The sequence below is a fragment of the Erythrolamprus reginae genome, chromosome 6 (genome assembly GCF_031021105.1).
Source record: "Erythrolamprus reginae isolate rEryReg1 chromosome 6, rEryReg1.hap1, whole genome shotgun sequence".
NCBI classification, from domain to species: Eukaryota; Metazoa; Chordata; class Lepidosauria; order Squamata; family Dipsadidae; genus Erythrolamprus; species Erythrolamprus reginae.
Genome location: NC_091955.1, coordinates 53,185,737 through 53,208,170, shown reverse-complemented (window position 1 = coordinate 53,208,170; position 22,434 = coordinate 53,185,737). Strand labels below are relative to the sequence as shown.

The following is a 22,434-nucleotide window of genomic DNA, read 5'->3' as shown; positions in this document are numbered from 1 at the left end:
TGTTGTTGCAGTGGGCTTTGGCACTTAGATCTTTAGCTATTAGTATTAGCATCTTATCATAGCATCTTGGAGAATATTATTTCGTCCATTTCTGACTTCATGTTGCTGTTCCTTTGTAATTAGATAGGTTCCAGATTTTTTTCCTCTGGCAAATTCCTACAGGCTTGCAGCAGACTTTCATCCTTTACTCATTTCTCAACTCTATTGCAATACATTTGTTGTGTGTGTGTGAATCAATTTTTATTTAATTCAGATAAGGTTCAAAGAGCGCATGAGTCAAAGCAGATTGATAATTTAAAGATAAATCCATTTTGATCCATTAATTATAATACAGAATCAAAACTTACCTCTCTCCTAGTTTGCTTCCTCCCATGCTATATGGGCATGCTTTGTACACGTGCGCATGCACAATGCCAAAAAATCTGAAAAAAATAAAATTTAAAAAGTTGAAAACAAGATGGCAACCCCATGCACAGTGCCGGAATCTCAGCTTCCGCATATGCTAAGAAGAGAAAAATAAAATAAAATTATTTAAAAATGGCGGTGCCCATGGACTGACACTGAGCATCACCAGTGGGTCGCTACCAGTTCGGGCAAACTGGTCTGAACCAGGAGGAACCCACCCCTGATTTAAATCAATCTCCCTCTCCCTCCCTCCCTCCCTCCCCCTCTCTCTTATATGAGATGAAGGTATAATAAACTGGTGTTTTTTTCGAGTGAGACTGGTCTTTCAGGACAACCTGGTCTACCCAAATATGGGATGGAGCATACTGCTTCCAGTGTAGTTTTGTTGAATATTTTCAGATGTTCTCCTTGTTTCTCTGAGGCACATATTGCTGAGATGAGTAGAGGATTGAAGCTCCCTCACCCCCAGTTGTTTAGCAAAGAAGCTAAATTATGCTGAACCAATTAAAAAAGTGTGCCTCTTTGACTTTAAAAAATGGTTTTATTTGCTTTTCTGAGATGCCAGGATTGGCATGACAGTGAATTCTTGGCTCCTTCTGATGGAGTTTCTCAGTGTCACAACAATTGGCATAACTTTTTGGCAAGATCCTTCAGTCCTGGAAAAGACTGTACCATCACCTGATCACTTAGTTATGTCTGTGTTAGTTAGCTAGCAGATGCCTGAATAATAGTATGCATTAATACAATCAAACTAGAAAATAGGAGATTTGGCATAGGGGAAGTAGCATTTGTAATTTGTAATATACTTCCACAGTCAATATTTGGACTTAAATTTGTCCTAATAAGTTAGTATTTCAATGTAAAGTACTAAAGTCTATACTGGTCAGCAGAATGCTGAAAAATAAAACTCCCAGTTTTATTAGCATAAAGAAAAAGCAAAGTTAAGGGAGTTTAGAATTTTTTGAAAAAAAGAATAAACACTATAACCCTTCTAGCTTTGCCTCCCCAAAGAGCTCTGATAAGCAGAACATTTAATGAATTATTAAAAAGAATAGATTGCTTATTTATGTCAGTGTCAGAGACATTGAATTTTCATATGTGGGAGTAAAATTGTAAGTTGCAGCAAAAAAATAGCATCTTTACCCAAAACTGTAAACAACTTCAAAAGTCTACAAAGTACTGTACTTTACATGGTTTGATTTGCTGCTTCAAAGTAAGTCCATACTGCAATCTGTGAATCTATTTTACAATTTAGTCAAAGCTTTGTTGAATCAAAGTGCACCTTCAAATACCTACACAGCTTGTATCTTTGACAGGCAGTATCAATAAATGCAATAAATTTATCTTGTATTTATCTACTATTAATACTATTGTTTTAGAGAAAGACCTTTCCTGTCATCAAATTTATAATCATGTGATTTTAATTAAGTTCTTATTCTTGATGCTACAAAAATAGAATACTCTCCTTTTCATAAATTTTCAAGGAATCAATATAGCTTTTCAGCTACTTCCTAAAAACTAGTATTGTTTACCCAATGTTACTTTAGTTTCCTTCTGAGAAAATGAATTCTTCAAGATTCTGTCTTTTTTAATATCCAAAAATATAACTTAAAAATGAAAGACTGGTAGAATAGTTTGCAAGGATTAATCCATCAAATGTAAATACATCCATATTATAAGCTCTATAAGCAGAAATGACATCAGTCCCAGAAAACTTTACTCACGGCCTGACCTATCATACAAAGAATCTGCTCCCATGAACTCCAAGCAGATCTTAAAAGACTTCAAGACCAAGATTATACTGACCTACTGTATATATCAACTACCATGCTAGCTCTATCAAAACTAAGTTCCACAATCCACCATCCACCATCCAACCCCACCATCACCCCAAAACAGTCTCTCATCATCCAAAGCCAATCCCTCATCACCCAAAACTAAGTATGCATGTCCCTTACTTCCTCAATATCACCCACTGCTGATTTTAGATGCAAACTAATTAATGCAAGAAGCATTGTAAACAAAATACCCGAACTACTCCTCTTACAAAAAAACATGCTATATTCAACATTATATTTGTCTGCAAAACATGGCTGTATGTTTCCCTCCCTGACTCTATTATTACAGTAGGATTACAGTAAATTACAGTATTTACTGGTCCGATCGTGAAACCTGTAGAGGAGATGGAGTTGCCATCTTCTACAAAAAAAATCACTAAACCTTAAAAATATCCAACCTGGACATGAACTCAATCTTCCAGAAACCATCATCTGTGACAAAATATTTCACAAGAAGAATACTCCACTCCTCTGCACACAACAGAATACCTTATTCCACCAGACTTGAAATTTGGGGCTTAGAAAACCTAGAGCTACGTCACCTTCAATCTGATCTAAATGTAGTAATGTAATGTAATCATCTACCACAATGTCCTACCAGTAAATGAATACTTCAGTTTCAACCGCAACAACACACAGAAAAAAATAGATTCAAACTCAATGTAAACCACTTGAAACTTGACTGCAGAAAATACGACTTCATTAACAGAGTGGTCAATGCGTGGAATGCACTACCTGACTCTGTGGTTTCTTCCCCAACCCCAAAAACTTTAAGCTTAGGCTGTCTAAGGTCATCCTCAATCCATTCCCAAGAGGTCTGTAAGAGGCTTAAATACAGTAAGTGCACCATCATGCCTACCATCTCTGTCCTACTGTCCTAATGTTCTATTGTCCAAATTTACCTATACCTACTTTATGTTTATGTTTATATCATACCTATTATCTTGTACATGTTTTGAATAATAAATGATAGATAATAGATAATAGATAATAGATAATAGATAATAGATAATAGATAATAGATAATAGATAATAGATAATAGATAATAGATAATAGATAATAGATAATAGATAATAGATAATAGATAATAGATAATAGATAATAGATAATAGATAATAGATAATAGATAATAGATAATAGATAATAGATAATAGATAATAGATAATAGATAATAGATAATAGATAATAGATAATAGATAATAGATAATAGATAATAGATAATAGATAATAGATAATAGATAATAGATAATAGATAATAGATAATAGATAATAGATAATAGATAATAGATAATAGATAATAGATAATAGATAATAAATAATAAATAATAAATAATTTCTCTTTCCTTAAAAATACCTTTTGATCTCTCTCTCTAAACCTACATCAAATTGTTTGTTATTTTGACAAACAAGCAAGCAAGCAAGCAAGCAAGCAAGCAAGCAAGCAAGCAAGCAAGCAAGCAAGCAAGCAAACAAATTATTTACAGTATGCTACCTGAATCCACAGAAGGTAAAAATATTGAAGTATATTTTAGGTTAAAACATTGTACTCTGCAACAGGCAATCTCTCCCCCCAATCCATTTTCAAATAGATAAATTTGAGTTGCTTTCCTCAAATCAGAAGGGAATTTCATACATCTTGAGGAGATAGATTAGATGATGTTTCCTTTCAAAGGGTGGGGAAAATGTGGTTAGCTTCAGATTTCTCAGGAAAAAAAATTATGAGGGAGTTAAATATCTTCTTCTGAAGAGGAAACCTCCAGGTGGCCCTAATGTTATGTTAATTAGCCTAACAAATCATCAGTGTGCCTGCCCCCAAATCTGTTGTTTTGTTAAGTTTAGGAGTCATAGGTCACTTTTTTTAATGCCCTTATAACTTTGAACAGTCACTAAATGAATTGTTGCAAGCAGTGTTCCCTCTAATTTTTTTTTGGGGGAGGGGGCGGAAAAGTATAGTGTCTGAGCAGCAGTCCCTTCGGGACTGGGCGGCACAGAAATAATAAATAAACAAACAAACAAATAAATAAATAAATAAAAAACCCACCCTGTTTTGCCTCAGAGAATTTCAAAATAAAATACTGTACTGTGTGTCTATAACAGTGAGCTCATAATAGGGCAACTCTATCAATATCAAAATGCCACTTAAATAGTTGAGCTAGTTTCAAACTAGATTTTGATTTTCTTTCTCTCTTCCTTACTCCCATTCTTTTTCTTTCTCTTTTCCTTCCTCTCTTTTTTCTATCTGTTTCTCTCTCTTCCTCTCTTCCTCTCTCTCTCCTTCCCTCTCACTCTTTCCCTCTCGGCTTCTGGGCAGGTTTGGAAAACTCTGAGTTCATGATGATTTTTAAGTGAGCGATTGCTCACTGCTCAGCTTAGAGGGAACTATGACTGCAAGTCAAGAATTTTTCCTGGAATATTGGCTTGTGCTCAATAAGAAAATTGCAGCTTTGATTAAGCGGCCCTTTGGACAAATATATCTGGTATGTCAATTATGTCTTTTCCTGGATAAAGTAAGTGTCATCATTCCCAACCTGAATTTAGGAACTCAGTATTGGAGTACTGCAGTGCACTGTACACAGAGCTACCTTTAAATACCACTTGGAACCCACAGCTGGTAAAATTAAATAGTCCTTGGTATACTCAATTTGCCCATGACACTTGCCAATTTTGGAGGCTTCATTGGTAGCCAGTTGACTTTTAGGTTCAATTTAAAGCTGGTTTTGGTATGATCTAATGATTCATTGATCAGTATTATTAATTTCATTGCTTTTACCTGCATAGTAAGTTACAAGAAGATCAGAGTGCTCTGAGTCCTTTCAGCAAAGAAGTGGAACCTTGTAAGATGCTGGTTCTCTGCCACCGTGTCTTTTGCCTGGCCGAAGAATAGCGGAAGCGCCTACGGCCACCCTACATGGAGCTTGAAGGCAGCGCTTGTGGCTCCATTCTCCCCACCCCGAGAGAAGAGTGCCAGATCCTAAACAGAGGGGAAAGTGCTTTTGGAGTGCAGGTTGAAACAGGGAGATGCACGGGGCGGGTGGGGGGAAACGGCGCTCCCAGAGAGAGAATCGGTCATACAGGAGGCTTTGAAAGTGAAGCAGACACTGCTTGTGTTCTCCCTGATGCCGAAGTAAAGGACAGAGGGCCTCAAACACGATCTAGATATTGCCCACAAGATTATATGCTGCAACGCTCTGCCTGTTAATGATTACTTCAGCTTCAACCGCAACAACACAAGAGCACACAACAGATTCAAGCTTAATATTAACCGCGCCAAACTTGACTGTAAAAAATATGACTTTAGCAATCGAGTTGTTGAAGCATAGAACTCATTACCGGACTCTGTAATATCATCCCCTAACTCCCAACACTTTACCCTTAGACTATCTATGGTTGATCTCACCAGGTTCCTAAGAGGTCAGTAAGGGTCGTACCTAAGTGCACCTGAGTGCCTATCATCCCCTGTCCTATAGTCTCTCCTATATCTCATATATCATCTCTTCTATCTCCTCTATCTCTTCTATCCATCATCTACCTTTTATATCTCTTTTATCTCTTATATTTTCTGCTATTCTCTCTAGTTATATTTTATTCCTATATTTCTCTTCTATACTCTCTTTGATACATTCTACTCGTATATATCCTCTATAACCTTCATTGTGTATTATTAAGTATTGGACAAAACAAATAAATAAATAAATAAATAAATAAATAAAAAATTCCTCAGCCAGGGAGAGGCAGCCCATGCTTGGCCACAGCCGCTCGCCTGAGCCATTTTTCAGCCTGCTGGGAGGGCTCCTTGGCCAATGCCTGCTGGTCTCCCATAGGGAGGGAAGCAGCCAAGGGCTGCTGGACGGCCTTGGTGACAGCCAGCAAAGCACGGGAAGGCTGCTGCTGCCACTGCTGACTGCTACCCAACTTTCCCCCCCCCCCCCAGCATTCCATGTATAAGATGCAGCCAGTTTTTGATGCACTTTTTTGAAGTAAAAAGGTGCATCTTATATACAGGTACTTGCTTGCTTGTTTATTTATTTTTATTTGTTTTGTTAAGTATGTATTGTTGATATACAAAGATACAAGAATATTTATATACATGATACTAGTAAAAGAGAAACATTAGGACAGGGGAACAAAGGCATTCTGGTGCACTTATGCACGCCCCTTACTGACCTCTTAGGAATCGGGAGAGATCAACACTGGATAGTCTAAGGGTTGGGGGAGTTAGGTGATGATACTACAGAGTCTAATAGTGAGTTCCATGTATCAAGTACTCAGTTATTAAAGTCGTATTTCCTGCAGAAATATGATACTCTGTGTCAGGGAACAAATTTAGAATGGTTAAATTAAGTTTGCATCTGTTGTGTACTTGTGTGTTGTTGTGGTTGAAACTGAAGTAATTGTTGACAGAAAGCACATTGTAACAGTTGATTTTATGGGCTATGCTTAGGTCGTGTTTAAGGTGATATAGTTCTAAGCTTTCTAAACCTAGGATTTCAAGTCTGGTTGTATAGGATATTCTGTTGTGAGTGGAGGAGTGGATAGTTCTTCTAGTAAAGTATCTCTGGACATTTTTTAGAGTGTTTATGTCCGAAATGCGGTGTGGGTTACAGACAGATGAGCTATATTCAAGGATTGGTCTGGCGAAAGTTTTGTATGCTCTGGTTAGTAGTGTGAGATTACCGGAGCAGAAGCTATGAGGGATTAGGTTAACAACTCTTGTAGATTTTTGGTGATATTGTCGCAGTGGGCTTTGGCACTTAGGTCATTTGATATGAGTATTCCAAGGTCTTTTAACGGAGTGAGGGTTTTGTTTATTTAGCTTGTATTTGGTGTTCTGATTCTTTTTGCCAATGTGTAGGTTGAGATTTGGAGTTGCCAGATGTTTGACCATTCAGACACAAAGTCAAGTCTTTTTGGAGAGTAACTGTGTTATTGGTGGTGTTAAAAAGTTTTATATCATCGTCGAATAGAATGCAGTTGCTTGTAACGTGATCACAAAGGTCATTTATATAGAGTATGAAGAGTGTTGGTCCAAGTACGCTGCTTTCGGGTACACCATCTTGACTGGAACAGGATTAGATATGGCACTCCCTGATTAGTAACAGGAGGGTGCAATTTGTTTTAGTAATTATGTGGTGTGTGAAAATACAGTCCATGACAGGGAGAAGCATGAAATTGTTAAGTTTTACATATTTAGTAATATAGCTGAAATTTCTGATGGAAAAAATAATTGCATGGGATTGAGTGGAGCATTGAAATTTAGAGGAAAAATGGCTCTGAAATTACAGGACAACATCTATTAAATTTTGCGAAAGTTTTTTAAAATAAGGGGAACCTTTCAAAATGACATTTACACAATAATTTAGCTAATGTGTGAAGATAATTACTACAGTTGCAAAGGAAAATTGGATAATTGTATGTCCAAATGGTTGCTGTATATCTAATTAGCTATTTTTGTGCAGCTATTTAATTTACATGGAAGGTGGGTTTTAAAAAAAAAAAAAAGATTATTAGTATGGAATGATGCAAAAACAGATGCTCTGCAAGGAATTATGTGAGAACAGCTTCATACTCATGACAGTCCAAGAGAGCATTGTAATAGGAGCCATATACAATGTCAAGAGGTAGTTTTATAATGAGGTATAACACATTTATTTTAATTAAAAATGTTATTCCCTAAGAATGATAGTAATAGTAATAAAAAGCAGTGATAACTTTTTAAAAAGTAAATATGCTTTAACATGTGTATCCTAAAATTAAGGTTATAAATATAAACAAAGTTTTGAAAAGTTAATAAATAATCTAAAATGTATTTCAAAAGATTATCGGAAATTCTCCCTTGTATCAAATAAATTTTATGATATGGTAAGTTCGAAAATTTTAAAAACCCAATACTGTAGTTTATTATTTTCTTAAAAGAGTTGATTTGATCTAGTGGTTAATGCACCAGGTTAAAAAGTAGGCGACCATAGGTTCAAGTCTTGTCTTAGCCATGAAAGTTGCTGGTCACATTCTCCTAGCCCAACCCACCTCACAGAGTTTTGTTGTGGAGAAAATAGGAAGAAAAAATGTGTTGCATATGTTCGCTGCCATGGTTTGTTGTAAAAATAACAAAATATAGCCCAAGTCTAAGTTTGTGAAGAAATACCCTGTTTTCCCCAAAGTAAGACATTCCCTGATAATAAGCCCAATTGGGCTTTTGAGTGTGTGACAATAAGGCCAAGCACTTACGTCAGGGTTAAAAAAAATATAAGACAGAGTCTTATTTTCAGGGAAATATGGTAATTGAGTTTATACATCCATATTTTATAAATTCAATGTTTTTAAAAATGCAACAAGTAAGGAAATGCTAGCTGTTCATTTATTTGATTTTCCCAAATTTGCTTTTTCTGTTATTTTGTTTTTCCTTGAAGTCATTTCATTTCTCATCCAAGAAATGTCTTCAGACCTGACTAGATGGTGACTCTGACTTTGTCTTAAATGGGTTCCACTTGAGTGGGAGGGTAACAGAGTTCCATATGCCTTTGTCATATAGGCATGCTGGCCACATAACAACAGAAATTGTCTTTGGAAGTTAGTCAGCCAAGAAATGGAAATGAGCACCATGCCCTAGAATTGGACATGACTCGACAGGGAAAACTTTGCATTTATATTTTATTTTAAATATAATAGTACGAACTACTCAGTTCTAAAAAGAATATTAAAATTTTCTGATGTTTAATAAAATTGAAAATAAAAAACAAGGAAAAAATGCTGTTTCTTATGACCCTATCTCAATATCAAATATGCATTATTGCTAACCTCATTGTTGAGTTTATAAAAAGCCTAAGGTTACTTTTGTTGGAAGTAACCAGGGGTGGGCAGCAGGCAGAACAGAGTGGAATGCAGTTCCACCAGTGGAAATGAAGATGTGTGCGCAGCTCCAGCTGATCGGCGGCTGTCACTTCCTGGATTACTGGTCTTGGCTCAGCTCTTCTTTTTCCCCCCCTACTGCTGCATCTGCGTTCCTTGCTTTTTTCCTCTTTCTTCTTTCCTGGCCTCGGACAAGCTTTCCTCTCTCCTGCCCGGCTCCCCTCCAGCCTCACGCTGCCACCTCCCACCTGAGGTGCAAGCAGAAGGCATGGGTGAAAAGGGTGCTGGCCACATTTATGCTTCTGGCAGCACACATTCGTATAGCTACCCAGCTTGAGGCGGGGGGTGACCCAGGAAGGAGAATGCAGGAAACATGAAACAAATTGTCACCCCAGCGAGTGACACTGGTAAGGTTGCAAGTCAAGGACTTAACAGTTCACTTGAATGATGATGATCATTCAAGCCACTCCCACCTGGTCACATGGCTGGCAAGCCACTCCTATCCAGTCACATGACTATTAAGCCACACCCACAAAATAAGCCACACCCACAAAATAAGCCACACCCGCAGTGTGGCAGTAAAGATTTTGGCTGCCCATTACTAGAAATAACCTCCTATGACTTTAGGAATTTTTAACAATTACGAAAGGGAAGTCTTTTGTCAGATTTTTTAGTGGAAAGAGATGTTGGAAGGGAGGGAGGAAAGAATAGTGAGAGAAAGGAAGGAAAGAACAAAGGAAGCAATGAAGGAATGAAGAAAGGAAGGAATTGCACCTCTCAATACTTTATGATTAAGCTAAGAGCAAGGAAACTAGGTGTGAGGAAAAGGACCTGTCTAGATATTCCTGGAATACAATTGCCAGCATCCTTCAATAGCAGCTCTAATGTTTCTGGCTATTACAGTTGCAATTTATAAAAAAACAGACGATCACAGCTTCTTTACATCTGCTATAGAAACATAGAAACATAGAAGATTGATGACAGAAAAAGACCTCATGGTCCATCTAGTCTACCCTTATACTATGTCCTGTATTTTATCTTAGGATGGATAGTTTGTTTGTTTGTTTGTTTGTTTGTTTGTTTGTTTGTTTACTTACTTACTTACTTACTTACTTACTTACTTACTTACTTACTTACTTACTTACTTACTTACTTACTTACTTATTAGATTTGTATGCCGCCCCTCTCCGTAGACTTGGGGTGGCTAACAACAATAATAAAACAGCATATAACAAATCTAATATTTAAAATAATTAAAAAACCCTTATTAAAAACCAAACATTCACAAAAACATATCATGCATAAATTGTATAGGCCTAGGGGGAAAGGAATATCTCAATTCCCCCATGTCTGAAGACAGAGGTACATTTTAAGGAGCTTACGAAAGGTGAGGAGGGTGGGGTCAGTTCTGATCTCTGGGGGGAGCTGGTTCCAGAGGGTCGGCGCTGCCACAGAGAAGGTTAAAATTAAACAGTTAAAGTTAAGATTAAATAATTAACAACTGTATTTGATATATGTTATTTTTCAACATAGCAGCCAAATTATCCACAACTGTGGAAGCCAAACATAAACATCATAAATAAATTGTTATTTGAGTCCAGAAATGCATCTATTATTCTATTTTCCACTTTAAGCTTTTATATGCTTAAAAAATAGGTTCAGTCACCATGTCATTGACCATCATGAGATAATTACAAGATACTGAGTTGAAACCAGACAAGATGTTCCATAACTTGATATTTTTAAAAAAGTATTTGGAATTGCTAGAAAACTGGAGAACACAAAAAATAATTTTTATTTTTCACTATTTCTCTATTTCTTCCTATAATATTGAACATTATCACATCATTTCAAAAGCTATTTAAATTGTCTGAAGTAGATATGAAATGAAATTCAACACAAGCCAATGTTACAGTGATCTTGGAATGTTGTCCTAATCTTTTGTTATTGTTGCCACATTTAATTCTAGTGATGGCACTGGGAAGAGACTTTTAAGACATTGCACACTTCAAAACCAATCTAGAAGTATTTTTCAGATCTAGTGTGAACCATTATTTTCAGGCTTCTGAATAGCCTACAAATAGGTGTAGCTGCTTTAGCAGCCACATTAAAAATGAGTGTGTTCTGCCTTAATAAATTAACAGAGTCATGTCATATTATGTCTTTTTTCAGGGTTGTGTGGAAACCTGATAAAAATGGTTTTTTTAAAAAAAATAATTCTAAAGGGTTAATAGCTTTATTACCAACATCCCTTTATGCCATTTCTCTAGCCTAAACGTGAATTTTGTAATGAAGCACTGAATTAATATCTTAATTTATCCCTTTATATATAAAGCACACACAAAATTAAAATGATTGCTAAAAATAATTAAAAATAACATTTAAGGAACAATAATGCATGAATTTAGAACAGTTTTGGAAGTATCAAATTCAAAATGGAACATGAGAGGAGGAATTTTATTTTTAAAATGTTAAAGTAAAAATAAAATATCCAAGAAATTAATGTGTGTTTGCATTTAATGAGTCAGAAAAACAGACTAGCAAGTAAAATTGCTTGGCAACTACTTATTGTAATATCATATCTATTAACACTTCTTAATCAACCATATTCTGCCTCTATTTATATATTCTGCTGAAAGAGGAATAATAATCTCATTAAATGTCATACCATTTATGGAAGATAAACTATTCTATAGAAAGGAAAGATTTTGCTTTCTGGTTCATTTCTCTGGTTCATTTCTCTGCCAGTTACAATTAATTTCCTTCCCATTAAACATATACCAGTAAAATTTGCTTTATGACTGAATACCATGGAGACAAAAGAGCAGAGGGGAAAAAGAAAATGTAGTAAAGTGTTACTTCATCTGGGATATTTAAAAAAACTATAGAAAAACTATAGAAAAGAATTAGAAGTATGCACTGTAGGGGCAAAAGAAATCTGTCCATGATTTCAGAAGGAACAATTTGGAGCATTAAAATAGACCACAGTTGTATTACAAAATATTGATTATTTACAGTATATAAATGTTTCCATGTGTTCAAAGTAGATGTCTTCTGTGAGATTTTGGAAGCAAGTACAACATTTCAGCATTTTCATAATGGGTTCCATGCAGAGGTGGGCTGCTAAGGTGGAATGGTGACAGATGCTCGCCCCCGTGTCTCTGAGTGCTAGCAGAGTCCAGCGCAATTCTGCTACTACACCTGTGCAGGTAGCAGAATCGCACGTGGAAATGCAGGTGCACTCGTGTTTGAAGCAGTTTTTTGCATGCGTGGAAACAAAAAAACGCACTGAAACACAAATACACCTGCATCTCCACAGATGATTCTGCTACCTGCACAGGTGCATTAGCAGAATTGTGCTGGACTCCGCTAGCACTCAGAGCCATGGGGGCGAGCACACATCACCGTTCCACCTTAGCAGGCCACATCTGGTTCCATGTATTTTGAGGTATGAAATTGTTGAATGTTCATGAAATTTGGCAAATTTTACTATCAGGCCTGGAAGCCATCTTGGGCATTGGATCTTCAGGCCTGCCACATTTAGTGCTGTGGGGAATTGGGAGGGAGAATACTGTGAGTAGAAACGTATAATCAAAATAACATTTCTTTCTCAGAGAGTCGAGGCATGTGGAGTGGTATATATAGAAGGCATCTCTAGATGGGACGGTGCATTGATTGGACAATGTGATGGGAATATGGGTGCTGGGGCAAGGACCTGAACGTTCTTTTGGGTGTGGAAACCCAGAAACATTCAGATTCAGGTTTTCCAGGTGCGCCAGTATGACATTGCTAATAAAATGGAACTTTAAGGAAACTGAAGCCTCAGAGTTTTCTTTTGTTGGGGGTGTTACTTGGAACCCTGACATTTACATTTCTATTTATAATCATGTTCATCAGTCATCAGATGGCACCCCAAAAAAGATAACCAGTCTCTGGTATATTGGCAATAAAAAAAATCCAAAATATATAAGAGAAGGTATGAATAATAACAAGCAAGCAGGTTTGTCTTTTTTTAATGTCTGTGACTGTGTATGTGTGTGTAAATATGTCTGTGTGAGAGAGAAAGAGACAAAGAGTGAAAGAGATGAGCTATAGAACAATTGATAGGAAAAAAGTTTACCATCAAAATGGAAGATTGGGCTGGAAAATAACATCAGATGCAAGCAAGTTAGAAAAGATGAAATAAAAGAAATTGAAGAACAAGAATATCAAAGAATACCTGATCAAGAAATCTCATCTGGAAACAAGGAAGATCAAAGAAACACTGCAAATGATGCAGCAAATAACAGCCATTGCTCCCCCCAAAACCAGCAGATATTAAAGTTAATTGTAGACTACAGAAAGACACTTCAGTTAAGTGTTTCTATCAATCCATCACAGAGAAACTGTAATACTCTTGTTTCTCTTCAGTCCGTATAAACAATGTAGAGGTGCAGCTATGGTCAGTGCAAAGAAATTCCAGAATACAGCTTGGATAGTTGAGGTGGGTAAGAATAAAAAAATAAATAAATTGAAATAAAAGAACTTGTAATACAGCAAAAAATGGTGGACAAGAAAAATCAAGAATGAGTTACCACCAGGTGAAGATGAATTGCTTGGGTTTTGAATGAAATATTTAACTGGTCTGCATTCACTCATTGCCAAGTAGTTTAACAACATCCTGCAAGGAGTCGAAATTGAAGATTGATTAACATCTTGCAAAACCTACACAATAATGCAGAAAGATGAGATTTTTTTTTCTATAACAGAGAAAGAAAATCATGACCTTAAGAAATAAATTCCTCCCCCCTTTCCTTCCCCTTCCTTTACTATCTTTTCCTTTATTCTTTTCTATCCACTTCTATTTGCTTTTTCCCTATCTTTCCTTAGATATCCTAATTACGATTGTGATAATAAGCATTATATGCACTGTTTTTTGTTCTCTTTTTTAATGTATATACTCAATAAACATTTTTTTAAAAAAGAAAAAAGAAAAAAATTTGGGAGAAAGAAGACATAAGTTACTCCTTCCATTCAGTTCACATTCTTTTCGCACAGACAGTAACAGACTTCAGATGTGGAAGAACTATTTTGCCTTTAACCAAAATTCTGAGGTTCACCAACTGGAAATGATACAAAACAGTGGCTGAGAAATGCATGCATATTCCTGAGAATCTCCTTAGTATGAAAAATTTAGAAAATAATCCTATCAAAATCTCTTCTTGGCTTAACTGACATGGAAATACTACAACTACTACATAAGACATATCCCATTGAACAGTCTAACTTTTGAATGGACATTCATAATATTGCAATATATAAATTCATAGTATTTTAAGTAATTACGAGCCATTGCCATTCTACAGTAGATAATCCTTAACAGATCCATATCTTTCTTCTGTCTCTTCCTGATCTAATTTATCTGAACACTTGAATGCAATGTAAGAACAGTTTATTGATTGCTGCTAAGTTAGAATGATGAGCTAGATAATTTAAAGAGTAATTATTAAAGTAATGAAGACAGTTTAATATCATGGAAACCAAGGTTTCAGAGTCCCTAATTTGCCATGTAAGTCACCAGTTGACTTTGTGCCAGATAGTACCCTTAAATCTAAATGACATCTCATGGTCATTTTCAAAATAAAATTGGATGAGGAAAACAATTTGTGCTGCTTTGAAGAAGAAAAGACATAAAGAGTGATATATTGTGCCTCAAAAGAGGTTAATGAGTTATATTGGCATAACTATGGTAGCAGTGTTTAATTTAGTAGCACATTTTAAAAGTTCAGAATGTGTTGAGTGTATTAAATCAGAAATTCTGATCCTTTTAGTACAGTACAGATAGTCTTATTCCCAGAGTCTGGGATTAGCAAGAACAAAGACTCTAGTTAATGCCTCTTTTTAAGCATAGATTTTTCCAACTCATAAACACTAGAATTCAGAATGGTTTGGAACAATTCATGGGAATTAGTCATTCATCCAGGCTTGTTAGAAAAGCATTTCAGACACAAGACTATAAACTGCTTTCTTCAAACTAATAGGCCATGCCTCTTAGTTTCTATATTTTATTTCCATACTAGAACTATTAATATTTTCAATTGTGCTGTAAACTTGTCATCACATAAGAACAATTTTGGTTGAAATCTTAATACATCACAACACAGAATATATTTTGGTTTCAGATTATTAATTTGTCAAAATGTGAGCCAAAACCTAGGATAAATTTTAAGGGTTTCTTAATCTTTAACTAGACTACATTTGGACAAGTAGGCTTTCCATGTGAAATAAATCAAGAGTTGTTGGAAAAGAATGTGTTTTCTTCCTCCCTTTGGTACATAAATCTGAACAAATTTTTGACAAAGACAAGACAATCAAAGAACTCAGGCTTGCAGTCAGACAATTAAACCCATCTTTCCCCACTCAACAATATCCTTGGGTGCAAACATAAGGAAGATGAAGTAGTTATCTTCCATATCACAACCTGCCAAGTATCCAGATGTTATAAATTTTAAAAAAATGAGATTTGGCAACTTTGTTTCCAAGCTTGAAAAGCATGGCAATTAGTTTTTGTTCTGCTGGCGTGTCTCAACCGCCTGTAATTACAGGGTAATTAGTCCAGGAAGACACACACCACACGATAAAAGGAAAACCCAAAAGTTTTTATAAACAGAAAAACAGAAACAGCTCCCTTTTTAAATATCAAAGGGATTTTCTGGTATACACAAGGCACAGGTTAAATGCAGTACAATTGCTCACCCAATAACTTGGAAATTGAGTCCAATTCTGAAGTCCAGAGAGGCCACATACACAATCCTGAAGAGCAAAAACCACGATCTTGACGAAACAATGAATCAGATAAACTGCCATGAGGCTAAAACACCAAGCTGCACTTTTATCTGCAGCACTAATTACAGCAGCCCCACCCAACCACAGGTGGCCTCATTTTCTCTTGTAATAATCCTTCAGTTGTTGTCTCCTATGCATCACTCCACACATGCGTGGATGTGTCATTAATTCTTGTTCAGAATCCAGGGATGATACAGATGACTGATCTCCTCCTGGGCTGTCTGCCAAACTCCCCTCTTCCTTGTCACTCACGCTTCCTTGGTCAGAGGAGACTTCGTTGGCAGATTCTACTGGGAGCAAAACAGGCCTGCGGCATGTGGATGTCTCCCTCACATCCACCTCCACATTCCTTGGGGCAGGAGCTGGGCCAGAGCTAGCCACAACAGTTTTTAGAGCTGTTTTGTTTGTTTTGTTTTTTATTTAAAAATGGGGATACCAATGTTCATTCCTGATGACTACCTGGACAAGTTCTTGAAGTTTTTTAGGACAAGATTTTGGAAGTGGCATGCCATCACCTTCTTCCCAGTCCTAAGAGAGAGTGACTGTTTGGAGGTTAGCCAGCTGGTTTTCTGTGAGAGAACTAGGACTCATGATGTCTTGGTTTCTAGCCTAGTAACTGTTATACAATTGCTGTTCTAAACTGTCTTTTATCTTAGGTAAACACATATTGAAGAATAATTCTACTGGATCTCTCATTGAATTATTTATTATATTGAGCAATTGATACCACTTCCAATGGAACTTTCCCAATACTGTTCTTTTTCTACAAAGAAAAATATTTTTTTCAAGGTTTAATAAAATATGAATCAATATTATAAGAAGCATATGAGGACTGAAAAACATATGCTTGAAAAATATATACAGATGTCTTGGTTTTTGTGTTGTATTTTTGGTGTTTAAAAAAATGCATAAGGGCCCAAACTATTGGTTTCATTGCCCCCGTGAGGTCACACTAAACTTCTGCCATGCAATTTCTTTCCCAAGTAAAAAGAATGAATTTCTTTTAATCCTATCTCCTCCTCTCTCCTTATTTGCATGAATGTAAAGGGAAAAAACCATTGTGACTAATCTCACCTATATTAACTCACCTAAGATAAAATACAGGAAATAGTATAAGGGCAGACTAGATGGACTATGAGGTCTTTTTCTGCCGTCAATCTTCTATGTTTCTATGTTTCTATATTAACAATTACATTATGGGTTTTCTATTTCTTAAAATAATCAGTATTCTTTTATTGATTTCTTATATTTTGTGAAGAAGCTCTTGAAGGTATACATAATGCCCCTTCTCCTATTGTCCCCCATAATGACAATAATGACAAGATGGCCTGAGAGAGAGGGCAACTGACCCAGAGTCACCCAGTCCCATGGTTATAATGGTATGTGGAAAAGACTTTGGAAGACTGGGTCAAGAGATACAGCAGAAAGGTCAGATAAAAGACATATCGAGCGGCGAGATAATGGGTGAAGAAAAAGGTTTGAAAGAAACCCTATGTCTTTTCTCAGGCTTTTAAAAAAAAAGACAGGGGAGAGGAAACATTGCAGCGGAAGCAAAGTAACAACGCAGATACAGAGCTGGATTTAAACTGGGTCATTATTATTAATTAAATAAACTTATTTAATTCAAAACTAAAATGAGACCAGCAGAGGTCAACTAAGAACAATTGGGGCGGAAATGATGTAACAAAACCTTCCTGGGCAACTCAGGGCATAACTCCATGACCACACCCTCACCTGGATCCCAGCCATGCAACACATGTGGCAAGTCTCGCCGTCCAATCCCTGAAAGGCAATTGAAATGGGCGAGACCCAGAGGCAACATCTCCCCAATTGCTCAGGCCAGTTTAAAATCCACCATGAGCCCTTGGAGAGAGTCTGCCAATCATCTCCAAAGATGCCGAATGGAGAACACGCAGTTGCTAGCACCTCTCAATTTCTGACCCTAACCTGCCAAACCAATGACCAAAGGTAAGACAATTATAACTAATCAATAACAAAACAACCCCTAACAATCCATCCCACACTGCAGTGTGAAATAGGCGAAAAAACGGTCGCAGGTAAAATGCTGAGACCGCCAAAATTTCCTATTCGGCCCCCTAAGGGCAACCCCTGTAGCACACTGAAAGATAGGGAGGGCAGGCGGATGTTCGCCTGCTTGTTGTCGGGGAAAAAACATAGTCCTGAGCCTGCGCAGCCCTTTATAAAGGGCTGGCAGGCCACGTCCTCAAGCAATGTCATTGGCCGGCGCTGATGACAGGCCTGGCCAGGATCACGCGAAATATCATGAGATCCTGGCCAACAAGTTTGCGGCTGCACTGGGGACCGCGTTTCCCAGGCACTGCAGCAAATCTGGCCGGAGGTGAGTCGCCGGCTCGTCATTGCAGCGGAAGCAGAGCAACAATGCGGACACAGAGCTGGATTTAAACTGGGTCATTTTTATTAATTAAATAAACTTATTTAATTCAAAACTAAAATGGGACCTGCAGAGGTCAACTAAGAACATTTGGGGCAGAAATGACATAACAAAAACTTCCTGGGCAACTCAGGTCATAGCTCCATGCTGATCCAGGTGAACGGGACCACGTCCTCACCTGGATCCCAGCCATGCAACATATGTGGCAGGTCTCGCCGTACAATCCCTGAAAGGCAATTGAAATGGGCAAGACCCAGAGGCAATTAAGAAGAGAGAACAAATCCACATATTCCTCCTCCCAAATTCGCTCCCTAACAGAGAGATGCAGGTGAAAATCCAAGGGAGTGGAAAGCAACCCCCAAGGAATGGCAATGGCCTGGTTGGAAGCCAAGGGATCTGGCACCATAACTGCCGCCACAGCCCCTGTGCCCGTCCCAGCCAGAGGGGCAGCAGATGCCGTGGAGGCCTGGGCAGCTGCAGCAGAAGCAACGGGTGTAGCCCAAACCTGATTACAGGTAAGAGCAGGGCAAATCCCGGTGTAGGTAGTGGCCCTGCTCCCTGAAGCCGGGGATACGAAAACCTGCCCAGGCAAGGGGAGTCTGTATGACCATCTCACCTGACACCATGGCACCAAGTATCCCCGAAGAAAGTCCCGCAGAGACTGCTCTGGATGCCGCTGCAAGAGACGAAGCCTGCCCAATCTGGGCCTCCGCATCACTCGGGGGTCTGCCGAGAGCAGCAGGAGCCAAAGGAGCAGCGCCTCCCAGCCCATAAACAGATCACCACCTGGCATCCAAATCGTCCAGACGTTCGATGACCCTAGACCATGAATGAGCAGGCAAGGATGAATGACACCAGTGTGTCCCGAGGCCTACCCCCTGCCCTCCTGGCCCTATTCTGGGCCTCCTCATTAGCCAGCTGAGCCCTGACCAAGGGCCGTAAAATCCGTTGTGGCCTGGCCACCGGCTCTGGGGTGGGAGGCAAGGCCTTTTGCTTTTTAGGGGCCATGCCTATGTTGCAAAATCCAAACAACAAACAACCCTCCCTGCTCCCAAACTCCTGTGGGTGAAGTGCCCTAATTAAATCCCCTCTTAACAAAAAAGGAGGAGGCAAGGACCTAGAGGAGGAGGAGAGCATTGGGGGGGTCTGAAAGCTGGCCCGAAGGAATCCAGCCCCAGAAATTGGAAAAATGGGGAGACCCGATGCCCAAACACCCAGCCTAAAGGCCTGTCCTAATCCCCCAGGCCTAAAAAGGCCTGAAGGGGACAGTAGGCCTGAAGTATCCAAAGGCCTAAATGAAGCCTGTATGATCCTCTTCGCCCTTAAATGGCCTCGCCACAAGGCCACTTAAAATGGCCACCGCTTCTTCAGCGAACACCACCACATATTCTCCTGCTTGTTGTCGGCTGGCAGGCCACACCCTCGAGCAACGTCATCGGCTGGCGCCAATGACAGGCCTGGCTGGGATCACGTGAAATATTGTGAGATTCCAGCCAACAAGATGGCGGCTGCGCCGGGGAGAGGGGTAGCATACAAATCCAATAAATAAATAAAATAAATTTCCCCGCCACCGCAGCAAATCCGGCCGGAGATGAGTCGCCGGCTCGGCATTGTGCTTTCAGACATGCAAGGTTCTGTTGATGTAGCTTCATAATAGAATAGAATTCGCTCATCTTGCTGGAATTCCTAGCTAGTTTTCCTGACAATGCTTGAGAATGGACTGGAACCTGAATTGTCCTATTACAAATACTATATCTTAGCAACTTACTACTACATTACTTTCTAGAGACCCCAAGAATTGTACAGGCTGTCCTCAACTTACAACCTCAACTTGAGCCCAAAATTTATGTTGCTACATGAGACATTTGTTAAGACAGCTTTATCCCATTTTATATTCTGTCTTGCCACAGTTATTAAGTGAATCCCTGCAGTTGTTACATTAGTCACATAGTTGTTAAGTAAATCTTGAACAAGTAAAGCTTGTTAGAAAGTTTCAAAAAGGTGATCATATAATCCCAGGACACTGCAAAGGTCGCAAATGTAAGTCAGTGGTTCAGTGTCTGAATTTTGATCACATGATCAAGGGGATGCCATGATCATAAGTGTAAAAAATTGGTCATAAATCGTTTTTTCAGTGACACTGTAACTTTAAATTGTCACTAAATGAACTGTTGTAAGTCGAGGACTACCTCAACTCTGTACATCTACCCAATTTATGTCTGCACAGTAGTAAGACAGGTATAAAATGGAACAAAGCTGTCTTAACAAATGTCTCATTTAATCTTATAAAACAGACAAGACTTGGTTAAGAAAGGGGGAGGGAATTATGTTCTTGAAGTTGATAAATACCTACTCTAAAGCATTATTTTCCACCCTTTCCTATAGTGGAGAAAGATGAAATAAAATATTTCCATGCAATAATTACAGCTTGCTCAAATACAACATTTCTGCAGCATTCATAATATGAACATAAAACGGGCAGGATTTCAATATGAGTACTAATAGATTTGTCACCCTTATATGAAATTCCCTTGAAGAAATGAGGTACAGCTATGTGAGTAACTCATGTTTCAAGGATCTTCAGATAACTGTGTTCTTGGCAGAATTACAGGCCTTTCTCTACATTAAATGCCAAGAAGTATTCCCAGTTGATATAAAATAGTGTCAATGAATTTTAGCCAATGCACTGTTGCTTTTTAGAAATAACTAGTTTCATGCCAGTCTCTTCTTTTTATTAGTGTCTGAAAGTACATATACCATTCATAACTTTTACCTACTTTTTTTTATTATAGACTGCCTTAAAGTACAGTATTTTGGCAAATGAAATAAACAAATAAGTAATGAATAATAAATTCAATATCATGTGTAAATTAATACTAACCAACCTCTTAGTCTATTTTTTTCTTACAAATGCATTTTTATAAACATAAATATGCACATACACACACAGAGGCCAATTCTTAATTCTCTGTCCCATATATAAGGAAGCAACATGTTGCTACACACTCTTAGTTGAAAAATCAGAAATTTCCAACACATTCTGCAGTGCATAACTGGAAAATGAATAGTCTAGAACTTGTGATGAAATTTGCTTTCTTCACATGAACAACACATAATAATCCTATGATCATGTGTTTATACATGTGATCCTAGAAGCAGAGCCCCTATTATCATACTGAAGATACTTGGGGAATTGTGTATTTGTGGATACCCCTTTTGAGCTCTCTTGTGTGGCTCTTCTAAATGTTAAAATTTAAGGTAAATATTGAAAAAGTGATCATTAAATATGTTTGCCTAAAGAAAGTAGCCCTTGTCTGTACTAGATAAAGACTCTATGCATTATAAAATAGGAACATAATGTCTTTTTCTGAGAAAAATAGACTGTTTTATTTGATAGAAGAGATAGTATTTTCAGCTCTACAATTATGAATATGAAAGATTAATATTGACTGTAAAATACATAATTGCTTTTCATTTAATTCTATTCACATAATTGTGCAGTCTTGAATTGATTTGCATAACAATAGCTGGATATGGGAATAGAAATCAATCAAAAGAAAGAAAGAAAGGCAAATATAGTAGGGGGGGGGGACAATGAAAACTTCTGATTAAGGGATGCACATGGGAAGCAGGTAGTTGTGAACAGGTTTGCCATATAGCCAGATAGTTAGCACTAGCAACAGGGACTGATCACCTATTTATAGAGGATTTGCCAGTGATATAAATAAAGATTTTCATCACCTAAATAGAAAATGCAGTTCTAAATTAACAGTGCTTCTGCACTTCATTTATTTCATTATTCTTACTTAGCTAACTCTGTGATAACATTATTTTCTCTCTTTAAGTCCTCTGAAGCAGTTTAAAGCAATCTAGGATAAATTGACAAAACTCTTAGCAATTGAACACCTGTTTACTTGCTAGAGTTGTTGAAGGACAGCTGTAAAGCCATCAAGTCAGCATTTGCCTGACAAGTTCTGAAACTTGGAAACCAGGGAGAATTCCTTTTGCCCTGAAGAAGACTGAGTCTCCTTTAAAATATTTCAAAAATGACTCTTTCAATTACATCAGATGAGTCACAAATCAGCTTCATAAAACAGGACTAGTGT

At 37.7% G+C, this 22,434-nt stretch overlaps 1 long non-coding RNA gene across 1 annotated transcript in view; it reads right to left on the bottom strand.

The window, feature by feature from the left end:
• LOC139168985 (uncharacterized) overlaps window positions 1-22,434 on the bottom strand; it is a 211,788-nt gene that overhangs the window by 109,436 nt on the left and 79,918 nt on the right. Inside the window, exon 2 of the long non-coding RNA XR_011559410.1 lies at window positions 348-422. This is a non-coding gene — a long non-coding RNA (uncharacterized lncRNA). The remainder of the gene's footprint in view (window positions 1-347; window positions 423-22,434) is intronic.